Here is a 13,642-nt window from a genome sequence, read left to right as displayed (position 1 = left end):
ATAAACAGGGACCATGTCAGTGTGTCGTGTCAACGAAAACGGAACCCAACATGTTCTCTCGTAAAACCTTTACGTGAAAGAATTATTATGAACATAAAATTGGGCCGGTCCCGTTCTTTACAATTTTCTTTGTATTATATCGCTTTTGCTGGAGCTTAGTCGTAATTTTTATTTACTGAAGCAAATTGAATATGGACTTGTTTTTCAATCGTCTAGAATTTTTCTGTTTTGTGTTGATCGTCAAATGTGTCAAACGCAAACATTCGTCATATATTTTTTTCTTCTAATAAATAAACCCATTCAAAACTCAACATTTAAATTTTCTGATAAAGCTCCAATATAATAAAGCTTGATTATCCTGATTAATAAAACTACTTTAAAGTTATAATTTATATTGTTTTCTTCCACATCTATTCGTACATTATTCACAACACGAGGTTCACTTGGATTCCTGCCCAAAGCTACAAGAAAGCAATATCCTACTTGAAGCAACATTAATTTATTATTATTCGCCAAGGAAGCTCATATTTTATATTAATATCAAGAATCTTAACGCTGAGCCAAAAATCGGTGGTAAATCTGCGACTTAGTCTAACGTTGTGAATGGATGTAAGTCAGCCAAGCGTACTTTTAGTCTGCTTTTGGTGTTTCCGTGACGTATGTGATGTTTCATGGCTTAGGAACTATTGTTTGCTTGTTTTATTTCCTATAAGTAGATGCAGAAAAACTTTGTAGCAAACACATTTTTTGTAAAGCAAATAATCTTACACTCTGATCACATAGAATTCACATGAAAATAACCATCATCTTACCTTACTGGAAGCTTCATATATCATCAATTTTAAGTTATTTCTCAAGATCTTCCTTACTATTATCATCAATGTAATTAAGCAATCCAAAATGACCTTGGAAATAAAAAAAAGCATTCCAATAATGCATTTTGTCATTAATAATTACGACTGTGAAGAAGACACAGTTTTTACAACTTGAAAGGTCTATAAACGCATACCGCAGCTATAAAGATTTGATGTCTCCGTAAAATTACATGAAAAGTATTATGATGTTCAGTAAAAATATATTTTTTATTCGGCCCTGAAGTAGGCCGGCCATGACGTACATATAACGTAGATTATTATGAGACACTTTAGGTCAGCATTTGCAACTCCTATCCGTATGAAGAATCGTTGAATGAGTTATTGTAAAGAAGTATAATAATATTGTTAAGATTATTTTGTAGGATACGTATGGGAATTTTGGGGTTTTCTGACAACTAAATAGGATAATGTTATATCTTATTTTGAGGCTAAAAAACCTACTGTTGTCATTTATTGCGTTTCGGCGAAGCATGTTTTCTTCTAATGTTAGGAAAAACATGTCATTGATTTCCGCAAAGCAACGCTTGATTCCATAATTGATGTTATCTACTTCTAAACTCTTCTATCTGCCATCATCATACACTCACAATCCTGCCGTTTTCACACAATACATCCATCATTTCTTTAGTTATTCCATTCCCCTCAAAAACATTCAAAAATCAAAGCTTTAAAACTAAAATCCCAATATTTCTAAAACCAGACGCTGCATTAGAGGTAGAACACAGACACAATGTTACGCGAACTAAGTTGCAACCGGCGATACGTCGAGTGTGAACGCTGATAACCAGACAGAGATTCTATTTTAGGTTCCGTACACATGAAATTTTGACAACTGCGAGAGGTATTGTTGGTATAGTTTCGGTTTTAATTGTTTGTGAATCTAATGTAGATTGATTTCCGGTTGAAGAGAGTTATTCTTGGACTGGTAAATTTTTAATGGTTAAAAGTGAGTTGTGGATTATTGACGCATTCTATGGCATCATATAACTTTTAATGCTTTCTTTAAAATCCCCTTTTTTTGAGACGGAAATCATAAAATTACAGGAATGGACAGTCAGACTTTTACTGATTCAAACCCCACCTTTGTACCTTCTGGAGTCCTGCTAAGTTATCGCTGTAATAAAGGAGAGTAAGTATATTTTATAAAAATCGGTTCAGCAAGTATCTAGTTATTGCGTGAATGACCAACAGGCAGACAGAGTTACTTTTATCATATTAATAAAGATTAGAGATGGCTTTTATTACCTACACTGCTCATTTCAAAAGATTGATGATACAAATTGGTATTTGTTTTATTATTTACTAGCTGTTGCCCGCGACTGCGTCTGCGTTCTCGTGCATTTAATCGTTCATTGCTCATCCCCCGTAGGTGGTAGCGTGATAATATATAGCCTATGTGTTGAACCGGCCCCCAGGTAATAGGCATGCAAAATTTGATTTAAATCCATGCAGTACTTTTTGAGTTTATCCGGGACAAACATACAGACAAACAGACATACAGAAAAAAATTCTAAAAACTCCATATTTGGGTTCAGAATCGATTATGGATCACCCCCCAAGTATTCTTTTTAAAAAATATTCAATGTACAGTTTTGACTTTCCTATCATTTTATTATATGTATAAATGTATTGATATTATACTTAATCTGCAATATGAAACGTCCCTAACTAAGCAAGTGAATTCAGTGAATTGTGCCGTTTAGTGAGCTGAATACCGCAACACGACGAGCTAATTGTGGCGGTGAGCGAACAACTGAACCTATTCATTAATATTAAGTTAAACTCTGTTATGTGTGTTATTCGCACCCCTCGAGTGTCAAGTGGCTTAACTTGAAATTCTTGCTTTTTTGAGAAGGACATAAGGGCAATTGAAAATTCATATAATAAAGAGGAAACATTCTGTAGTTTGTTTATTGGTACTTAAAAGGCTCAAAAATTAATGATTTGAAAAATTCTTTCACCGTCGGAAACTTCCAGAGTTTACTCTTCCTCAGTATTATAGGCTAAATTATATCCGAAATGTGGATAAAACCTCGGAAAAACAGCTACAAATTAAGAAGCTTGTTGACAGATTATTTTGAAGATAATTGTGAATTAAGTCCAACTATTTAGTTGATTTAGTACTGGCCACCTGATCATTGTAATTTGTAATGTTGCCCACATTACCATTCATATTTAAACTTATCGGCTGACTAAAAGTTTGCATTTCGTAGGCTTATCTTTGAAAATATTATTAATTTAATATTCTAGACTTAAGTCACTTTGTTCTCTTACATCTTACGTATGCTTACCACACAGGACAGACTCGTTAATCAGAGGCAGCGACATTTTTCACAAGGCTACCACGAGTGGAGACCTCTGTAGGACATTTGGCGCGACTGTTAATAAATCAAAGGGTTTTAAAGCTTGTGTATGCAATTTGTCGTGGGGTTTTTAGTTAGAATAGTTGGGAAATGGAGTGGGGAGATAAAAAGCTTTGAAAAAACTGGGTACTCTAATATACCTAGTTCTAGCTAATACAAGAGAATAAATTAAATTCAGATGAAAAATTACTAGCAGTTTTGTATAACGTTCCTAAATTAACCAAAATAGGATGCAAAATATATTATTTTACTTTGACATGATACATTTTTTATTTGCTTTCTTTTATTTTTTAAAACACGATTTGCGCCTATAATTAACATTTTAGCTTTGTTTAGCGTGTTGTGTTGTGTTGTGTTTTAAATAAATAAAAGTTTACAGTAAAATGCTAAATAGGAATAAATCAATTTCAAACCGCTCCAATATTTATTTCAATGAAAACTAAGCATTTATTTCAATTTCATAAAGTCCTGGTATATTTATTTACCTCACCCAACGTAAACCAGTGTGAATTAACCCCCATTATTACGTCCATAATTCTTCCACATCGTATGTGATTTCACCATACCCCATCTTAGATAACTTAACCAACAGGACACGTCACTCCGTAGCCGTGCATGCGCTCTGCCAAACTTACTAGTGTCACTTATATTTGTAAGTACTATCGAACAATGATACGTATGATCCACTGCGTCTAAAAATCGTTTGAAACTGCCAAAACAATAAATCCTACTTCCTTTATAGTGCATGCCGAATTTAAACATAATTGCATTTGATTGTCTGTGCGAAAATTTAATGAAGGAGGACTATAAAATGTCTTTGTGTATTATGTGTATATAGTAAACGATGTGTGTGCCAAGTTTATGCTGTTTTTTTAGTGTACGCGCCACACGATCGAAAAATGTACGAGTGACCTCTGCGCGTAGATTGGAAGACTTTTTTGCTTACAGATTTCTACTCATGTTGGCTCCTGTTGGTCCAACGTTCTAAGCCCTACACACGAATTCCACAAGGTTCTAAGTAGAAACATAGCCGAGTTCACTCCCACAAGGAAATCACAAAGACACCATCTCTCCCTTAATAAAACGAGCTCAGATTTATACTGCGCCCCAACGCATCTGTCTCCCTCAATTTGAATCACAAATTGCAAACTATGGTTAATGTTGTATGTAATTGTATTCTTTCGTCTGTGGGTAGTTTAATTAAATATTCGGATGCAATGGCTTGGAGAAATACCTTTTTGTTAGTAAATGTGTTGTGTTTAATTTGATTGGATGTTTTTTGTGTCAGTTAGTATAGTAAGGGATAGATTGTGCAGAGATGTGATGTTGTAAGAATTCTTTTCTAAGTTCGTATGTACTTTCTAAATATATCTTAGACACCAATGACTGTGTTACGGATGGCACGTTAAACTGCAGGTCCCGGCTGTCATTGCACATCCTTGGCAGTCGTTACGGGTAGTCAGAAGCCAGTAAGTCTGACACCAGTCTAACCAAGGGGTATTGGTTTGCCCGGGTATCTGGGTTGAGGGGGTCATACAGGGCAGTCGCTCCTGGTAAAGCACTGGTACTCAGCTACATCCGGTTAGACTGGAAGCCGACCCCAAAATAGTTGGGAAAAAGGCTCGGAGGATGATGATGTGATGTTGTAAGAAGTTAAATGCTAGTTGTACTTTATCACAAATACTTAATATGTTCCGTTATGTAATTAGCCGACTTCAACACTGACAGAAGTCATAACTGTTTATAAACGTTTTATTCTCTAATTTAGTTCTAGTTGGTCATTCCATCGCCGCAATCGTTCGAAAGAGTTACCGCAGCCCTGGTACACAATGGACTCCAGTAGGAACAAAAATGGGTTTTAGTCAGGAGCAACCTTATTATAAAACGCTGGCTTTAGCGCCAACGTGGACGACCCGCGTTTCACCTGCGACAAATGCGGCAAGAAGTGTCGCGCAGCTATTGGCTTATTCAGCCACAAAAGAAAGTGCTTGCGGTACTAATAACCACACTGCCACAATAATCTGACCAAGATGCTCTGTGGCCAGTGATGATGATGATGGCTTTGCTTGCAATTTTTTGAATGCTACATTTAGACTATTAACTTTTTTCAAGGCGAGCCTAGTACTAAAGCTGGTACTTTTTAAGACCATGTGACACCACACGATTCTCTTGCTCACAAGCACTAAATCAATAACATTGGAAACAGTCCAAAAATATTTAAATCACGTCAATACTCAGTCAATCAGGAGGTTATTGTACGTAAAGTAAGTCAGTTTGTCACGTAGGCTATACAGTTCTATCCCAAACTTTCATTTGAATAATGATGTCCTCAGGCGGCTTCGACAAAAGTTTTTGGTTGCTACGCTGACAATTTACAAAGTTGCGTATCCATCTATCGAGTATTTCATTAGTGTATCTGATGTTTATTTGTTGAACCAGAAATTAAACTAGGACTTATAATGTAGATACAAAATAATTTAATAAATGACTTAATTCATTTAAAAAAAAGTCGTAGTGGCTTAGTGGGCAAATAACCAACATCTCGAGTATGAAGGCGCGGGTTCAATTCCAGGTCAGGTAAGTACCAATGCAACTTTTCTAAGTTTGTATGTACTTTCTAAGTAGGTATATCTTAGACACCAATGACTGTGTTTCGGATGGCACGTGAAACTGTAGGTCCCGGCTGTCATTGAACATCCTTGGCAGTCGTTACGGGTAGTCAGAAACCAGTAAGTCTGACACCCGTATAACAAAGGGGTATTGGGTTGCCCGGATAACTGGATTGAGGGGGTTAGGGCAGTCGTTCCTTGTAAAGCACTGGTACTCAGCTACATCCGGTTAGACTGGAAGCCGACCCTAACATAATTGGGACCCCAACATAGCCTTTTTCAAAACTAAGTTGGGAAAAAGGCTCGGAGGATGACATAAAAATTTATTGAATTCGTTTGAATGTAAACTTTTCAAAGTTCAATAACAGATTAAGTCTGTTTTTCTTACTTATATGTATAGTTAAGACTTTTTTTTATAAAAAAAATGAGATGTCCGTATTTAATTGTTTACATTTGTCACATGTTTTGTAATGTAAAGTTTTTTTAATTGTTGTAAAAGTAGGTATTTACAAAAAAATATTGTCATTCAATAAGCAGAGTTCTCAATAATTTTGAAAAAGACTATCGAATTACAAAATCTAAATTGGAATTTCATCTGAGTCCAAAATAGCATCAAATATTTTTTTACTTGCACTTCGTAAATAGATTTGATTTGAAAATATCTTCGTGAAAGCTGATATGATGGATGAAGTTTTCTAGACAAAGGTTCAAGATAAGTTCAATAAACTTTACAATTATAGTTCAGTTGCAATTAATATTTATTACACATAGCTTTGCGTCACCATGGAGTTTCTAGATGTAATTAATAATAACACGCCACGTAACACGCTGTCATTAAAGTTTAAAGCAATCGTGCTTTAAATAGCCATTTTATGTTATTATCATCCTCCGAGCCTTTTTCCCAATCATGTTGGGGTCGGCTTCCAGTCTAACCGGATTCAGCTGAGTACCAGTGCTTTACAAGAAGCGACTGCCTATCTGACCTCCTCAACCCAGTTACCCGGGCAACCCGATACCCCTTGGTTAGACTGGTGTCAGACTTACTGGCTTCTGACTACCCGTAACGACTGCCAAGGATGTTCAATGACAGCCGGGACCTACAGTTTAACGTGCCATCCGAAACACAGTCAATGGTGTCTAAGATATACTTAGAAAGTACATACAAACTTAGAAAAGTTCACGGAGGAGAAAAGACTAGTCTTTTGTCCTCCGTGGAAAAGTTGCATTGGTACTTGCCTGACCTGGGATCGAACCCGCACCCTCATACTTGAGAGGTTGGTCCTTTACCCACTAGGCCACCACGACATTTTATGTTATTAATTTGTTGAAATTAATTTTAACTGTAAGCGCGTAACATTGCGAAACAGGTAATTTGATTCAAAATAACCAAACATATTTATTTAAAGTCCATACGCAGGTACCTGAATCCAAGATTTTATTACACAAAACAAAATCTTTAAATATTTCAAACCGTTTTTGTATTAAAATAAAATAGTTGTAAGTTACCCTTCATGCTCGGTACTAGGAGTTGCAACAAAAAGCAAAGAAAACCGCTATGTGGCCTCATGTATAAATTGCAGGAGTGGAATTGACAAGCTCGGCGCCACAAAATGCATATTTTTATCATACATGGTATACGCTGTGGATTTGCTGTTTTTATTTTTATTAGAAGCTATCATGTGCAAAATAAACTTGTGTTACGGAATATATTTTTGAGATAAAAAATCAGGATAAAATCGAATGTATTTTGTTGAAATTAAAAATTTTTGCTTAATTAATAATCAACAACAATCGAAATGCTCGAAGAAAAAGTCTTAAAAAAATAGGGGTATTTTTAAAGGAATATTTTGATCCATACTAAGAAAGAGATATCCTGCAATATGACTTGCAGTGAACGATATTTTCAAATCTACAATCATCATTTCCCGAGCATTTTCAAATCTACAAACGGACCGAAAATAAAATTATAGAACCAAATTATCGCTCTCCGACACGCGTGCCCAGAGCGGTGAGTAGGGGCAAATTTCTCCAGCTTCGAGGAGGTTGTAGTCCAACAGTGGACGCTTTTTGGCTGTGACAACCAAATTAATAAACCTTTGAACTCCCCATCGTTTCATTACCCCTTTCTTCTTCCTGCCCTTTTCCCAATTTTATTTGGGGTCGGCGAAGTATGTCTCCCGCTTCCATTCTTCCCTGTCACTCGTCATACTGACACTCACTCCCTTCTTATTCATGTCATCTTTCAGGCAATCCATCCATCAAAATTAAAAAAATCAAAATCAAAAATCATTTATTCAAACTTGGCTGCAAGACAGCACTTTTTGAACGTCAAGAATTTACAATAGACAGCCCCCAAAACGCCCACCCTTCACCACTTCCTATGTGTTTTTGCTGGGAAGAAGAAGTGGCGCAACAAACTCCCCAGACAAACAAACTCCCCATCTTTTTTTAGGTCTTCCTCTTTTCATCATCTAGCTTTCATTCTATGTAGCTTTTCATCACCCCAAAGAGTTATAATTAAGCTACACGAAAACCATTTAACTTGTATTAAATACCTACGTATTACGTAACACAAGTTTGACTCATAAGTAAGTTTTAAGTACTGTCAAAGTAGTTTGCTTTGACTTGATGTAAGTTAGCTGGAGTAAATACTTGGGATTTGACTTAGTGAGAAACTCGGTGTAAATGCTTCTACTTAATACTCGTGTTGGCATGAGCAGTCAAATTATTTGTGGAGTTCTGTGAATTTTGATGTGATACTTTCATACATTTGACTTGAATGCTTGCTAATATCATCAAGTTTTTTTCTCACTTTATATAACGCTGTTGGATCGCATAGGTTCCGGACAGCTGTCAAAACACATCAGTTGAAGAGATAAAATTGATAATTACATTCTTTAATTTCTTCATTATTGGCCTTTCTACCATCTGCTGCCTAGGACTTGTGCCATGCTTACCTTTCCGTCTTTCTTAAATTGATTATCAAGCATTACGCTTCTTCTCACACCTATAAAGTTACTGTCCACAATACAGATTGCATGTCTACTTCATATTTTCCTCAAAACAGTAACGTTACCCCAAAACTCCAATGAGCCGTATCATTAACAATACACACACTAGTACGTTCTCTAACGCTGTTAGGCCGCATAGCTTCCTGACAGCTGTCAAAGCGCGTAACACGGTTGAAGGAACAAGATCATACCCGCACCTGATATGCACACGTCACGGGGTATAGATGTCGCTGTCGTGTGATCAGTCCGCGGTGTTTTATTAGTTTTATGGTGGAATGGGTAGTGCTCCTAATAAATTTTGTGATAATATTTTTGTTTTTTATTAGATATCTTGAACTAAGGCTGTTGCGGCTGTAAATAACATAGGTGTACACTAGGTACTCATTTCGATTCTCAAGTAGGTCAAAGTATGTACTATTTGCAACTAGAATCAAACTTAGTTATATTTTTGACGTTCATAAGTGCTTGTAAAAGCCTAAATGAAATAAATCATTTGACTTTGACTTTTGACATTGATCATCATTGGGTTTTCTCGGAAAATCGTCGAGGAAATTCTCAAACTTGTCTTGATTGTCCGACTTTCAGGTTTTGTTTGACTACCCCTGCCTTTCTTAATACATTTCATGTCTTAGGTCTTAGATGGTCACCATCCACAGATCGATCGACGAAGCTTTGCTTTACTTATCATTGAAAGACCCGTGCGGCTTTTTCTTAGCAACAACCTCCAACTGATTTTCCACTACCACTCTATATTGCGTAAAGTCTACAAACAAAGCTACAGACAGAAAAGAAACAAAACCTAAATACACTAAACACCTAACTGACCACATATTAGATACATACAACACACTACAAAGCTAAACACAGTCTCTCTCTGTTCACTTAATAAAGTTCGTGTTGCTGCCTATTGCCTATTGCCCTCCGGACGATCAAACAAGTGACAGTAGTGCCCCGTAGTGCCCCAAATAAAAGAATTGTGCTGTGTCAATGTGGGTAGGTACATGATATTGGAGCGCAGTGTTGGTAATAATGAAGTTGGGTGTGAATGAATGAAGTAGCGGTTAGAAGGAAATTGTTTATGAATGAAACAATTAAAATAGTTTCAGTTATATTTTCATTTGTCTGTAATAAGTTTGGTCTTCATAAAATATATTATATACATTTTTAAATCAAAAGGTTAATAATATTTGGTTTACGTGCTGAAAAGACTGTATCGTCATGTCACTTGAAAATCAGATCACTCTTTCGAAGTTTTTTTTTAATTTATTTTCTTACGTGATGTTCTTTAAATTCATGAAAACTCTTAAATGAAATAAAACTTGTGTATAAAAATATTTATAAAATTATTTAACTTCTATGGTATTTCCAATACAACAGCTGCATGCGTTTCTAAAAAATCCCACGCAATCGAATCAACTTCTATAAATATCCCTAAATATCGTTATAGCGCCCAAATAATACTTAAACAACAAATCAAATCAATGTAAACAAGATACGCAAACATCTAACTACCCTCGAAGCCACTTGTTTCAGAACAATGTGCTTCAAAATCCAGAAGACGTGTTAACGAATACCATTTCACCCCAAAAGTCAGTGGCTCTCAAATATTTCGTAGTAGGTAATTCGTGATTCAGCTAGTAACAAGATTTCGTCCAATATAATCGAGAAAGTATAATTATATGTCTAACCTTTTATATTGTTTTAATAATATACTGCTGTGCAAATATTTTGAATTTCCGAAACCTCAACAGTTATATAAACAATCAACAGAAGGTAATCATGAACCAATCTAAACTTTATAAAAGTCTGAACTCACTAATCTTCGAGCGAGCGACACAGTACATAGGGGTGAACTTTTGAAACACTTCATTTCCTGAAGTCAAAAAATATTATAATTACCATCTTTCTTGAAAGATTGAGAACCACTGTCTGCAAAGCCTTCGGCTGTTGACATCAAATTGACCGTGACTTGAAATAAATTTATCTCGTTTCCGAAACTCCGGTCCATTGACCAGTACAATTGAACTAGGCTAATCTCATACCCTAATCAATTAACAATTTCGCTTTGGACTCCAACTGGAAACCAACTGGGGACCAACTTAAAATTACAGTATTATTCAGTCAGATGACAGGCTTTGGGAGTTATCTGGATTGATTAAAGCTCTCTAGGTTAGGCTAAGTTCGAGTAGGTTAACAGAGTTGTGATTCAGCATTAATGAATTGCTTCTTTTGCAGAATTTTTTATATTAATTAGAGGATCACATTGTGAGGAAGGCGATGAGCATGAATGTAGATGGATATATTGGAAGGGACGACTCAAGAAACGAAGGATGGATTGCGTGAAAGTCGAAATTGCTAAAAATTTGTTACTTATAAGATGACGGCAGATAAGGAAGAGTACCTATGGAATAAAAAAAATGTAATAATGGAACACAAATAAAATCGAGGGCTGCGGGATTGTTCAAAAGAGTTACCGCGGCCGTAGTACTTAAAAGGCCTACGACGGAACACGACGGTTTTTAATAGTAAGAGTCTGAAACTCCCTCACCGCTGGTAACCCACAGCGGGAGGGTTCATTTGATGATTTTTGACGTCGTTAACAAAAAAAAGCTATGGGTAGGAGGATGGATTTACCGATAATTAGGTATTATTATTATACTTAATTTGATTCATTTACTCCTTTTACACATTATTTAATTATTTTAAATCAGAAACATGACGCTTTAACATTTTGAACTCAAAATGGAGACATTAATTTGACAATTTAATTGAATTTATCATCAGTCGCGTACTTATCACACTAAATGAGCTTAGAGATGTCGTGTTACAAAATTATATTATAAATTAAATTCATTAAAAGGCATTCAATGTTATATTTCTGAAATTACGCTCAATTCAATGCTTTTTGATTAAAACTCTTAAAATATATTGTAATTAGTTTTGCACAAAGAGAATTCAACTTTGATGTATAACTTGATATCATACTATTCAAACGTGACTTTAGATTTTAATGAAAATTTTGGAAAGCAAAATATTTTCAAATATTTTTTTAAGTTGTAGAATAACAAAAACTTATGAATGAGTTATATCTCCTGAAATCTGTTTTATGAACCTACTAACCAAAAATTAACAGCCTTACTTAAAAACGTGAATTTAATAATAAGTAATACTTACGGGCTGTTTAAGAAAATTCTTACTTACAAACGTTGCTTAAGCATGTCTTAACTAACATTTAATCACTACTTAAGACTTTAAGTAGTGATTAGTAAAATGTTGCTTGGAAGGTGATTAGAGATTTTTACAAGTAAGGCTGTAAATTATTAAATAAGTTAAGTGGAAAATTATTACTATCGGTTTTTTACTATTAAAGGCTAAGTTCATAAAGCAAGAATTAATTTCAAATAGCAATCCATACAACAAACTGACCAACTTAAAGTATAGAGGATGCAGAGAAAATATTTCATTCGAATGGATGGCTGTGTCAAAGATTAACACATGTTGCAGAGGGTACACGAATCCTTGCGTGCCTATTGAATGTTACTGTTACTGACTTTGAAATAAAATATGCGCAATTTGGAAAAGATGAGGAGGTTCCACGAAATATAACATATGTATATATTATTGCTATACCCCAATTTAATATAACTATTTTTTTATTGCATTTATTTGTCTTAAAACATATTATTTAAATTTTTAAATATTAGATTACAAAACAAAAATAAATAAAAAAACATTTAAAAATATTTTAATAATTAACTAATTTATGTATTTATTTATTTTCCAGCATATAATTTACATTTTTAAATATTAAATATAAAAATAAAAAACATTTAAAAATATAAAAAATAGGTTGCCACCGATATCGGGCACAGGGTCCAAGGTACCGGTGGTTAGGGTCCCAGAGACAGAAACCTCCTCACAATACGTGCCGTATCAAGGAGTACTGCCTTCTGAATCAGTCCCTTGATCCAGCCGCCCAACGAGAGCCTCCTGAGGTGTTCGTCGAGGCTCTTGGCTATTAAACCATTGGCCGTAACGACAATCGGCACAACAACAGCCGTGTCGACACTCCACATGGCGACAACCTCGTGCGCTAAGTCGAGATACTTTATTTGTTTCTCTTTCTCAGCTTTCACAAGGTTCTCGTCATGCGGAACGGCGACATCGACTATCATCGCGCGGCGCGCTGATCGATCTATCACCACAATATCAGGCTTATTGGCTACAATAGTCCTGTCAGTGATGATAGATCGATCCCAGTACAACGTGATATGGTCCTTTTCGAGAACTGGGTCGGGCGCATACTTGTAGTACGGTACCTCAAGGTCTACAAGGTTGTATTGCAGAGCAAGCTGCTGGTGGATAATCTTGGCCACTTGGTTATGTCTGTGCAAATATTCACCATTAGCCAAACGAGAACAACCAGATATAATATGTCTGATAGACTCACCCGGATGGTGACATGCCCGACATATGTCAACCGTCCCGTCTTTCACGATATATCTCCGGTAGTTATTCGTAAGGATAACTTCGTCCATAATTGCACATACAAACCCTTCGGTTTCTCCAAACAAGTCACCGAAGCGTAGCCAAGATACGGACGCATTGAAGTCTACATCGGGGCCATGAAGAGCCCCGAAGAAGCGTCCGTGTAGCTGTTTGCTCTGCCATACCTCCTTGCGATCATGGGTAGTTAGTACCACAGGTCTGCGCCAGTTCTCATTTGCCAACGATAGCGGGGTGAGTCCTTTGTCCACTGCTACCATATCACGATGCATACCCAC

The sequence above is a fragment of the Helicoverpa zea genome, chromosome 24 (assembly GCF_022581195.2).
Source record: "Helicoverpa zea isolate HzStark_Cry1AcR chromosome 24, ilHelZeax1.1, whole genome shotgun sequence".
NCBI classification, from domain to species: domain Eukaryota; kingdom Metazoa; phylum Arthropoda; class Insecta; order Lepidoptera; family Noctuidae; genus Helicoverpa; species Helicoverpa zea.
Note: the sequence above shows the minus strand (reverse complement) of the source record.